The 13,240-nt window shown below is 31.4% G+C and overlaps 1 protein-coding gene across 2 annotated transcripts in view; it reads left to right on the top strand.

Moving 5' to 3' along the window:
• LOC145284798 (uncharacterized) overlaps positions 1-13,240 on the top strand; it is a 989,395-nt gene that overhangs the window by 866,776 nt on the left and 109,379 nt on the right. For both annotated transcript variants that reach the window (XM_080133765.1, XM_080133764.1), the window contains one exon: positions 876-997. The gene's annotated coding sequence lies outside the window, so the exon portion shown is untranslated. The remainder of the gene's footprint in view (positions 1-875; positions 998-13,240) is intronic.

Below are 13,240 nucleotides of genomic sequence, written 5' to 3'. Positions count from 1 at the left end.
TTATAGTTTTAATGAGATTAATGTTCTTAACAGAAGGGCATTCCCTTCTAAACATTAAACTTGAAAGCTCAAAGAAACTTGCATTCTCAGAAAATATAGCCCTGAAATCATTTGGTGATATTTAAGATGCTACATTTTCCCTACAAAAAGTCATGACATGATACTACGTAATATTTAGAATTCCTTTATATAATTTTTCTTTATAGAGTTTTTTCAATAATATAGTTTTTATTTACTGCGAAAAGAAATGTACAGCCTGTGATGAAAGCTGTAGTTGAGAGTATGCCTTGGAAAGTAATAAAATAGGCAATTATTTAAACGCAAATTAAAAATAAATAACGCATAATGAATGGACAATTCTTATCATGTTTAGCCGGATCTTTTTCAAGCATTTACTATGCTCGTAAAATAGCACATAGTTTCTTTCTAGATACTATTAAAATGAGAATGATTTAATAACCGTGAGAAGAGACATGTCATTATAAATTATAAAATGCATTTCTATTTTAAACTCTACGTTCAAAACATCAGATTTTTAAGCAATTACAGTTAATACTTGAGTCTCATTGAAAATAGTTTTCTATTCTCTCGGAAGATGGTGTATCCCCGTTGAATATATAATCTTAAATGCAAAATATATATGCATATAAATATATACGAAGTTAATGTAGGAATATGTTTTATTAAAAGGAGTAGTCTATCTGTTGAAATGTAATATATTTGCGAAAATATTGAAGTGTATAATGGAAATTAGAATATCGTGTTTAAATCATATATTTGTTTTATTCTGAGCTGGGCAAATATTTGCAAGCACGTTGAAACAAAAAAAAAACCTTGGTTAATTATATTTTTTCTTTCAACTTCTCTTTTTTCAGGTGGAACGATACAAATAGTTCGGGTGAAATCCGATGCTAATCTCGTGTAATCACGTCTGATCTCACTTTGCACATCCGATGCCAACGGAAAAAAAGAAAGAATGCATGTTTTCTGAAGAAAGGTAACGAGCTAATCTTTCAGGCAAGTAAATCTATAAAACGGTCATTGGTCATTTATCAACAATATTATCAGCAGCAATATCGAACAATATTACATAGAATTATATGTAATGTATTACAAATAATTGCGTTTAGATGAATACACGCATCCATTACCGTATGTTACATTTCTTTAGTAAGCACGCTGGATAATACAACTTCTTACTACGCATAGATCTACTTTGAAATTATGCATTTTATAAAAAAATCACCTTCATAATTGAAATTCAATTCTAATAAAAATCTACATATCTGCAACGTGTAGATCGCAATACAATATAAAAAAAAACATTGATCCACTCCTTAGCGATTTGTTTAACGCATAGAAAAATAGAATACATAGCTGCATACATCCATATCTCTATCTATCGATCATATATATATATATATATATATATATATATATATATATATATAGATAATGCATGTATATATATATATATATATATATATATATATATAATGCATATTTATATATAATGCATATTAGGATAGGTTAATTTTTTATTATTTTTAAATAGCGTGATAAATAATGCACCGAAACTTGTGTATACACTTACTAAATACTGATACCAAAAATTAGATGTGAACTTCCAAAGTTGTTTTTTTTTTTTTGCCAATTTGGCGTAAAAGACTTTAAATAAACATGGATGGACAAATCCTCGATTTAGCTTAAATATTGATGTAAATTTTAAACACCTTCACTATTTAAATCAGAAAGTCTCATTTTATTTGATGGAAATATAATAAATAAATTATAACAAAGCTTAAAATTGAAAATGTGATATCCATAGCACCCTTATTACCCACGTGTGTCGTCTTTGAAGTGCTATAATTCAAATAGTAATAGTTGACAAATTTTATTTCCTTAGATGAATTAAAATACAACAATAAATATATGTGAAAACAGAATTCATCGTTTAATAACTTTTAATAAATAATTGTTTAATAATCTTTAATAAATGGCATTAAATAGTTCCATAAAAGAACTCTTGGATGAAAACTCTGGTCACACTTGTTGCCACAAACTTTTTGCAAGTATGTGCTGGTACCTTGATCCAAAGCCACGCACAGATTGAGAAGCCTCTGTTACTAACTTCACTGCCCGTTCTTTACCTTGGTAATGTGAAAGGGAAATCTGGCAGGTCAAGCTTTTCACCAGCTTACAATGAATTCTTTAATTAATCGTCAGTATAGTCTAGGGTTAATGGCGTTTCACTGATTCCATTTACTGATAAATCTATTAAATTGGTCCAGTATTGAGCTTTTAAGTTGATCATTGGAATCTTTTTAAGGCTTTCCTTCGCTTGTTCACCTCTTCTGAAACAATATAAAAATAATTTGAGTTTAATTGTTAAATTTAATCTTTACTGCTTTAATAAGATTTGGTGAAGTTAGATGCAATCATTAAAATGTTTCAATAAATTTACAAAAGTAATTCAACCAGTTTTGTATTAAGAATATGAACTTAAAAATGGTCAACATTTTTTATACCCTCTTCTCTAACTTCAGGTTCATCAGATTTCAACACTGAAAATAAAACATCATCTGGAATAATGCAAAGGCATTGCACTGAATATGTTTACTGTAATTTTTTTGAACTTCAATTGATTGATGCCGTAGCTTGTCAATCATATATTGTTGGTGATCGAACTTGCTACTTTTTCTTAATAATAAACCAACAAATAGCATATACATTTACAATAAAATTGATCTAACTATGTAATTTGGTTAAGATATTGTGTGGATATGCCCTAGGGTCAATAGGCAATTATTATATAAAGTTTCAATATTTTAATAGTGTGTCCACTTTGTTAAATATATAAATTCGTGAGCATCCAAAGGTAAGAAAAATATAAATTAAATTAATACTAGCGGGGGAGGGGATAATAACTACCGGTGAATACCGGGAAAATATACATTATATAAAACGACGTTTAATAACTGGTAATATGTATTTTAAACTACATATATTTACATTATTTGTGTTTTTACTCATGCTACTTAATATAACATAAAGATTAATAATAACATTTTAAATATCAATTGTTCAATAGATTTTTTTTTTCATAAAATGTCGGTTTCAATTTTATGGATACATATTTCCTGTGTCAATAACATTTCGACTAAGATCGCAAATTATGATGTATTTAAATTAAAATTAGCAAATAAATGCAAAATTTTGGAAAGCAAGTAATGTGTGGGATACTTTCCGGTGTTATTTTGAAACATTCCTCGGATTATTCTTTTATAGTTCCAAAATCGACTTATCCTAATGTATATATATATATATATATATATATATATATATATATATATATATATATAGGTAGTGCATCTAATCTTGTAAGTTTATATAAGTTTGTCATCTTGATATATTTATGAGATAAATGTCATAGAGATGGTTTTGTTAAGTACAATTTATATATATATATATATATATATATATACACACATATATATATATATATATATATATATATATATATATATATATATACGCCCACAGAGACACATGCATACCTATATACGTACATATTAATGTAAATCTATTTATGTCACTCTTTCTATATACAAACATATAGGATCTATTTTTGTTGTTTGTTAATGACTGTGCTAATATGGCTATAATGAGTAGTAATACAACTGCATATATAATATCAACTGAGTTATAAGGCAAAACCTTAAAAGAAGACTTTTGGGCCTTCGAGCCAAGATTAATTGTAGTATCTGTTCTTCAGATGTTACACTTCGATTTCTTGTTCTCTTTCAGTTGAGGAGAAATCCTTCACGTATGAGACCATTTTTAATTTTCGTTCCTTTCTCCACGTTAAAAAACAACCCTTGTGTCTAACTCTGTCCCGTGAGGAGGCAAATTAAAATATGTAAACTAATTTTCTGGTGTCAAATTCGTCTGCGGAGATTTAAGATCTCAATGTCGCTTTATAATTATAAATGGAAAGAAATAATAATTTACGCTCCGTCATTCATACGACCTTCACATTTATGGGTGCGAATTATATATCGAGAGATTCACGCCAGCTTCGATCAAGTAAAGATTTCATGAATCAAGCAGTGGGTTTCATGATTGATTAGCTGCGTTCGCCGTACGCAAGTGATTTCATACATTTATATTGGATATTCACCTCAAGAGACCAACAGTTTCAATAACATTGAGCAAATATAAAATCAAATAATTGAACAAAACACAGATATCTGACCGTCTCACTCTCTTTCGATATATATATATATATATATATATATATATATATATATATATATATATATATATATATGAAATTGTCTGTGTGTCTCTGAGTGTGGGCAAATTTCCCTATCAAACTACTCTGTCAATTTTCGATCGATATCGATTGGATATAAGGGGTATTGAGATGTGGAAAAACCTTTTTAATCGTTTCTCGATCAGAGGTTTTGCTGTCAAGGGGTTTCAAACACATAAAATATTAGATGTAGGTTCCTTGGACACGGATCGAACTCCTTAATTAAATTTGAGCCCAAAAGAATAAATTTTAAGGCGTGAAAATTGGGGCCAAAGTAAAAAAAAAAAAAATGACTTCTCAGCCAATTTTGCTGTAAACATTTGCAATTTTACATGAATTTTACACGCAGCTAATCAATCATGAACCCCACTGCTTGATTCATGTAATCTTTACTTGAAGAGGAAGTTTTAATCTTTTTTTTTTTTTTTTTTTTTTTTTTTTTTTTTTTGCCCAGGTCAAATTTCCAAAGATTTGACATTTCTGGTCTCTAGGAAACCATTCAGCAAATTTTGTGCCTAAACTTTAGAAATTTTACACAAAAGAGTTTTCAGACCTGCAGTAAGCATTTTAGTCAGTTTTAGGAAGATAATTTGGCGGCCAAGGGATCCAAGTTGAAATAGTTGTCTTTTGTGGACTCTACCAAACTACTCCGAAAGTTTTAATGTAACACTTGAAATATTAGATGTGGGTTACTTGGACCTGAGTCAAACATTGTAATTGTGCGCAAAGGTATAACTTAAAAGATTTGACCTTTGAAGATTCAATCAAACTATCCCGCCAATTTTGGCTCTACACACTTGAAATTGTAGATGTAGGTAACTTAGATACGGGTAAAAACTTTATATTTTAATTTGAGACCAAAATAATACATGTTAAAGGGTTAAAAATTGGGGTCCAAGTTTAAAAAATATACTTCTGTGGTCTCTACCAAATTACTCAGGCAATTTTTGTGTAGACATTTGAAATTTTACATGAAAATTTATTTTCACATAGGGAAAATTATGAACAGTACAGGGCCCGAGCAAAGTCGGGCTTACCTACTATGCATACATATATACATACACACACAAACACACATATATATATGTGTGTGTGCGTGTGTGTATGTATATGTATATATATACATATATATATATGTATATATATATATATATATATATATATATATATATATATATAGTAAGTTATAAAATATATATGGCGATTAAGCTACACTTTCACGTTTCATCCAATCTAGGACTCTTCAGGTTTATGCACATAAGCCTGAAGAGTCCTAGAATGGAAGAAACGAGAAATATTCTGGTCACGAATAGGCTCCTATATGGTTGACTATTTTAAAAAACTGATTACATATAATGATAGAATGTGTATCGAGACACAGGAATGGGTATGCTTGATATGGCAGAATGATGATTCATAAAAATTGTAGGGTCTGCTTTCGCGCCTGGTTCCCAAAGTATGGAAATAAAAAAATGAAGAAAAAAAAACGTTTACAAGGGTTTTTGATATAGATGTACGTAAGAATTCTTTGATAACTATGTTTCAACATAACTAGGGATGTACTTCATGGAAACAAACTTTAACAAAAAAATTTTCATATCTATCTAAGTAAGTATACTTTGATAATTATGTTTCAGTTTGCAGAAATATATTAAAATAAAACTATGCGGTGTTCGTTCGCGTCTGACCTCCATAGAATGTAAATATGTCCCAAAATTTAACAAGGTTTGTTAACAGCGGTGAGGTCCACAATAACACCTTAACTTTAATCTTAATTCCCGTCAAATTGTATTTATATTTTTGTGTTGAATCATATTGTGTCGAATAAATTCACCTCATAATTTCACGTTCTTATTAAAGTGGAAGCCAAAAAAAAAAGTCGGAGCTTTAAACAATATCTCGACACAAATTTTGCATAACTCTGTTTTTTCCTTCTCCACTTGCACGTGCCACTCTTTCGAAAATAGATGAATAGATAAATAATAAAAAATTAAATCGTTACTTATTATCGTGTCAAAAGAAGGAAAAATCCTGCTCACGTGATTACGTTTAAGATTTTTTTGTCAGTGTACTAGAAGTATTAAGTTGATTACAACCCTTTCTGCGTGTTCTTTATATTACAATAGTACAACCCTGATCCGACGGCACAATACTACACCGTTCAATACTGTAAAACTAAAACGAAGCTGTTCTGCGTGAAAAGGGTGGCATTTTCTTCTTATTCATATTTATATCGATTCTTTGCTTTAAAAAACTAAAGTAATTACGGGTTTACTTTTTTAATATCCACTTTTGCTGTTTCGGATTATTTTACTAAAGTTAGTAAAGCTTCATTATTTTTCCAAACTGTTTTTGTTTCTTTTTATCGATATTTCGTCGATATTATTTAGTAAGAGTGTTTAGAAGAAAAGCCAACAAACGAGTACTCGAATTAATTTATATACTAGAAATGAATGTTACCATAGTTAATCAAAGTTCAGTTCATGTGTTTTTGTTGCTATGAAATAGTTCTTAATGGTCTTTACTGGAAATAATTTCAGCGAACCGAAATTAAAAGCGGAATTTGAAGCGATAACTACTTGAATGCATTTTTATATGAACTATACATGCCATAACTGAATATTCCTCACGCACAAAATAACGGAAAACATTAAAATATGTTTATAAATATTCCTTACGTTGACGGAACTCTCTTAAATTGTTAAAACACAATGCTGAAATGCCCCTCCTTCAAATTGAAAACGGGGCTTTCCATTTCAAAGTCGCTGCTATTTTATTTTTTTTGAAAACCGGTTTGTGAATTTAATTAAAAAAAAATTACCAGCTAATTAAAAATACAAACCAATTAAATTTTCTACCATAAAAATAACTTTTATTGACTATGGTAACATTTATTTCCTGTGTGTGTATATATATATATATATATATATATATATATATATATATATATATATATATATATATATAACAATTTCTCTTTGTGAGGAAACATTATTTTGTTGGTTATTCTTGGCTACGAATGGAAACAAAGTTGATAAAAAAAATTATCTTTACTTACATCATATTTTGCTTAGGGTAAAACCTATCTTTTACAACCCCCTCCTTTTCATAGCCTCAATCACAGTCCATTTTCATTTTCATCAACCACAGTCCATTTTCTGTAGGCTGTTTTTGAACCCAGTCAACGGCGGGTACTCTTGCTAGTATATATATATATATATATATATATATATATATATATATATATATATATATATATATATATATATATATATACCGAATTTTACTCCTCTGCGTTTCATAGAAATTTCAAAACTAAAAAAAATATTGACCTGCAATAAAGCGATACACAGGCCGCTCGAGGATAAGGTTTAATGAGTGTAAACTAATCAATGGGGAAATATCGTAGCAGGGAAACAGAAGATAGTTTCACAGGTGTGCACTTCTAAAAAAGAGACTTTGTCCATGGAATCTACTTTTATGTTTAGGCACAGAAAAAAAGCCGGGGAAATTATTTATAAAGTTTAAGGTAGATGGGGTTTTTTTTCGTGAATTTTTGGCAAGGAGCACTATAGATTGGAGCTCAGCTGATCACTTGCCCTGAAAATAATGATAAAATAGAGACAAGTTCGCAATGTTTCTTTTGTGGGAAAGAGGTTGCATGGAAAAGAAATGGACATTTCCGACTAGGCTACGAAGTCTATTTTGAACTTTGTCAAAGCAGTTAAGTTTTTCTAGCAGTTCCTACCGAGATGTGGCAAGCGTATTCGATCCTTGGATGTACCTGACTATCACAGAGAATTGTATCCGCAGTGGATATCTTCTGGGGTAGTAGAATTATTCACCATTTTTTCCAGCGACCTTGGCAACAGATTTTATGTACGTGCATCATTTAAATCAGGAGTAAAAGTCAGACCCAGAAGCTTGGCAAACATTAAGCCTCCCCAAGACGAGAGGCATTAATTTCAATTGATCCCAGACTGTGATCAGAGCATTGATGATGTAAAGAGAGAAACTCGATTTTAGATGCATTGAAATTGAATAGAAATCTCTTTCCTGATCACATCACGTGCTCAAGATCAGAGGAGAGAGAACCAAAGAGAACTCTGTCACTTACGGCCTTTGAAGTGTTGCCATATATGGTAGTTTCGTCAACAGGAATATCAACGAATGATCTTGGAATGTGAGTTGATAAAGATCAGGAATAGAGTTATCCTGAGAGAATGCAACAGTAATACTCCAAGCTTCTGTGTGATGTCTGCTCATCAACCACCACCCTTATGACCCAATTTAATAACTGATATGCCATTTCCAGATATATTATAAATGGGGATCTTAATGAGTAGACATTTATGCCACACCTTAATTAAAAAAAACTGTGATATGTAAAAAGCAATTGCTCTCGAAATTAAAGCATCATTGGTGATGGTTGGGATAGAGTAATTTTTTGCGGAATACTATTAAATGTGTCCATGCTCTGATTTACATTCGTATTTTAATGAACCCGTTTCATTCAAACGTATTACTACTCTGACTGATTAAAGTTCTAAATTAAGTAACTGGTTATATTAAGATATAAAAAAATATGTTTCGTATGAGCAGTTTGTTTACTCATATGTTATGTAAGCCTATGAGATATAATTGGCAACTCACCTGATGCATGTCTAGCAGAACGAAAACCATATTGCATGTCAGTGAGGATGTTGTTTTTGCAGAGGTGGTTGCCTACTTCTCTATATAACACAGATTCCAGCAACTTACTCATTACGCACAGGAAGCTTATTAGTCTCTTTTGAAATGGAGGTGACCGATTACCTGAATTTTTTAATAGGGGACATACCAATGAGGTTTTCTAGGGTGTCGGCGCTTAAACAGCTTTGTATGTGAGCTTGTTCTGGTTGAAGTTTCTTCAGCACTATAGTTTGAATGCCGTCTGGACCAGTTGTTTCACTGGAATCAAGGTCTTTGTTTAGCATGGCTACATCACGCACAGATATTTGTATGTCGGATAACGTGTTTTTTTTTTTTTTGGGATACAGGAGGAAATACGGAGGGCAGGCGGCCTTGATTGCGTTGGTTGAAATTAGCTGTAAAGCTATTGGCAAAGAGTTTGGCTTTGTTCAATGCTGACGAGATTACCTCAAGTCCATTAGTGATGGCTGGTATAGAGTAATATTTTGCGGAAAACTATTAAATGTGTCAATGCTCTGCTTTGCATTCATATTTTAATCAACACGTTTCATTCAAACGTATTACTACTTCTAAATTAAGTAACTGGTTACATTAAGATATAAAAATATGTTTCGTATAAACAGTTTGTTTACTCATGTGTTATGTAATCCATTTCCCAAGAGGTGAATATCTCGAAAGTAACTTCTCTTTTTGGTAAACCCTTATTTATTCTCCTATCGAATGCTGACCCTGTTAGGACATCTTGATTTTTGTAAATTTACAATAGTTACTCTTGTACGAGTTGTACTTAGTAATTAGTGTTTAATTACTGCCCTAATTCATGTGCTGACTATTGAGAAATAGGGAAATATCTCAAATCTAATACAAAAAAAAAAAATTATATTCAATTAATTCAATTAATCTACCCAATGATTCGTATATAATATATTATAATTATGCGCTACAAAATAACGAGATAAAACAGACAACCTAAACAAAAAATTTAAGTCGCGGCGAATCACAATAAAATATGGGAGATGTAAAACATTTAAAACTAAGATTTTTTTATACGTGCGAGTTAACAAAGATATGTTTGTGAACTCAGTTTTTGCAATGACGGTGAAAACATCGCAATCTAATAGATATTCTTTCAAGTCTCGGTGAGACACGTGAATACACATATAAATGTAGAACTTAACAGACTAAAGGAAAACTAAATACTACAAATATAAAATTCGGCGTCTTCACGGTTTTATACCGCGTAATTGCAGAGAGCAACTTTGAAGTTGTTTATTTTACCGGTTTTATTCTGGTTAAACTGTTGCTCGCGAGTGGTAACCCTAGACGACTTGGAAGGAAAACGAATCCTCGTCGGCATTTTCCTTTCGTCTATGTTTTATTACAGAGGATCATAAAATAGAGAAAATACGAATCCGTTCTGCGAAGTCGTTTTATTTATTTTGTTTTCTTAAACCTATCACAAACTAATTCACCAGATTCTATTTTAAAGATACGTAAAACCCGTACCATAGCTATAAACTACTTATGTATTACTAGCGTCACCCACTAACCGGCATCGCCCGGTGTAAGCGTGCCCTCCTCAATAAAAATTAGAGTAAATTTGTTATTATTGTTGTTGCTGTTGCTGCTGTTGCTGCTGCTGCTGCTGCTCTGCTCCACAACCCCCAACCTTCAACTCTCTAATGTTACGAACGGCTTTCGGAATAGACACTCTAAACTCCCCATGAAAACAATTTTTAAAAGGTAGGTTGTGCGTTGGTCTACCAGGCAATATTTACCCAAAATTTATAATAATAAAAAAAAATAAATTAAATATTTCCTTATTATAGGTTTCTAATGTAATCCTGTATCCATCCCTAATTTTATTTGTCATATGTTTAAGTTATTTATGTTTACGGAATTGTTAGATGAAAGTGCAGCATGTTCTAAAAAAAAAAATAATCCAGAAACCCCTTCCGACAAAAAAATGAATGAATTAAATTTATCGTTATTTTATGTTTCAAATCTAAAACTCCCCTAAAAAAAAGGAAAATTGCTATCTTTTGCTCCCTTCCCTCCCCGCCAATCACAAAACTTTTTTAAAAAATAGAAGGGGTGACATATCTCGTTGAATGCTAGGTGGCCAAAAAGTGGGGGGGGGGATTTTCTGCTAAATTTATATAGGAAATTGATCCCCCACTCTGAAAAATTAAATTTTAATTCATTATCAACATTTTTTGTTTCATATAATTTATAAATGCAAAAAAAAAAGGTAGATGTTAATATTTTTAGGTTAAACGACGCTGGGTCATGGCCTAAAAATGTAGTGTTTTTTAATGTCCTTCTCTTTCTCTCTCTCTTTCTCTGCTGATACGATAATCTCTTTCTCTGTCTCTATTAACCTATCTATCTATCTATCTATCTATCTATATGTCACGCTGCTTCGGTTCTTTGCTGTATTGATCAGTTATTATGTTTTTTTATTAACTGAAATACTTATTTTCAATAATTTTACATATTACCATGAGAAAAAAAAATGAAATCTAAATAATATATATATATATATATATATATATATATATATATATATATATATAATAAAGAATAGATGTAGCTTCTCTGTCTTTTTCTCTCTGTATCACCCTCTCTCTCTCTCTCTCTCTCTCTCTCTCTCTGTATTTCTCTGTCTCTCTCTCTCTCTCACTCTGTTTCTTTCGCCTTGGTTCCGTTATTCGATCTATACCTCTTTCACATTCTTTATCTCCCTCTAAAGAAATTTAGAGGGAGCGAGAAAGAGTGAGAGAGAGGGGGGAGAGAGAGAAAGAGAGAGAATGGGGTAAAGACTGAGTGGAATTGGGAAGCAAATAACCTCATTGAGGCGCAATAATCGCTGTATTTAATGTAAAACGTGGTCTCCTCCATCAACAGTCGCCATATTGAATAACGGCATGATTGAATGTTCGTTTTAGTGTATAATACAATATTCTGCAATAAGAGATCGGTATAATCTAAGCCAATCAGGATAGGAGTTTCGTAAGGGAAAAGTTGTTATTTTTCGAATAGACAGGAATTAAACCCTTGTGCTATAATTGTTACATGATAAGGGCTGTCCCCTGTTCATGTAAGTATAAAAATAGAGAGATTAGTTAAAATGGAAATAAGAGAAAGCAGAAATCGAACCCTGGACATAAGTTTTAAAGAACAATAGGTTTAAATGGAATGTCCAGTAAAATGTTAATTCGGATGAAATAAATAATAAATAAACTATTCAATTGTTAAAAAGAATGTGGATAATAAAATATGAGTTAAATAAATTAGATATGTAGGTTAAATTCCTTTGTGGAAACAAACAAGGAAAATAGGTTATTGGGAAATCAATGTCGAAAACGTGCAAAGTCGCGCATGTTGAGACACGTGAATTTTGCTCACGTGGCCGGGATGCATGGAGTTCTCAATATAGCAGGTGCGAGTTAGTTGGTGGGGAGACAGTCAGAGAGACAGTCAGGAGAGACAGTCAGGGGAGACAGACAGGCGGACGTCTGAAGCGAGACGTCACTTCAGAAACTAAGATGTGAAACTTTGAGTTCTTAATGAGGAAATCCCGACCGGTCGTATTAAATAAATTCACCATGTGTTTTGGATAAAGCTCATCTTTGTGTTTGTGATTTCTACAAAAAGGTAAATTGTATTGTTATAATATGTCTGTGTTATAAAATGTCATTACAACAACATCTCTCTCTCTAAGATACAACATCATACGTAATAAGACAAGAACTCTCACTAAGACTCTTATCATTACTAATAAGAACTCACGTAACATACGCGCACAAGTGGTATAGTCTAATAATAATAATAATAACAACTATATAACATAATTTTATGAATCTGCTAGAACTGTGTAACCTGAGTATCCATAACTTGTACATAAATGTTTAATGATGGGGTAAAAGACTTGTAAGATAGGTGGTGAAAATATGGCTAAGTCTTCTGTAAGTTACGATGACGATGAGTATGGCGCTCCTTGGAATAAATGTAAGGAAAAAAACTACATAGTTTCCGTATTATTTTTATTCTCTGAACTATTGTACTCGTTGTGAGTGTCTTTTCACAATGCTTCCGTCGACACAACCTTCGACCTTATTTGGCTTAATCTTTTTAAATTCAAGAATCTTTCCCTTTTATCTTGGAATTATTCTGTGTAACTCTGGAAGCTTTATGTAAAACATGAATATGTGTACGTACTTTTGAGGGAAC

This window comes from Euprymna scolopes, chromosome 9 (genome assembly GCF_053919585.1).
Source record: "Euprymna scolopes isolate OS-2025 chromosome 9, ASM5391958v1, whole genome shotgun sequence".
NCBI classification, from domain to species: domain Eukaryota; kingdom Metazoa; phylum Mollusca; class Cephalopoda; order Sepiida; family Sepiolidae; genus Euprymna; species Euprymna scolopes.
The sequence above is the reverse complement of the archived record's forward strand: the minus strand, read 5'-3'. Positions and strand labels throughout refer to the sequence as shown.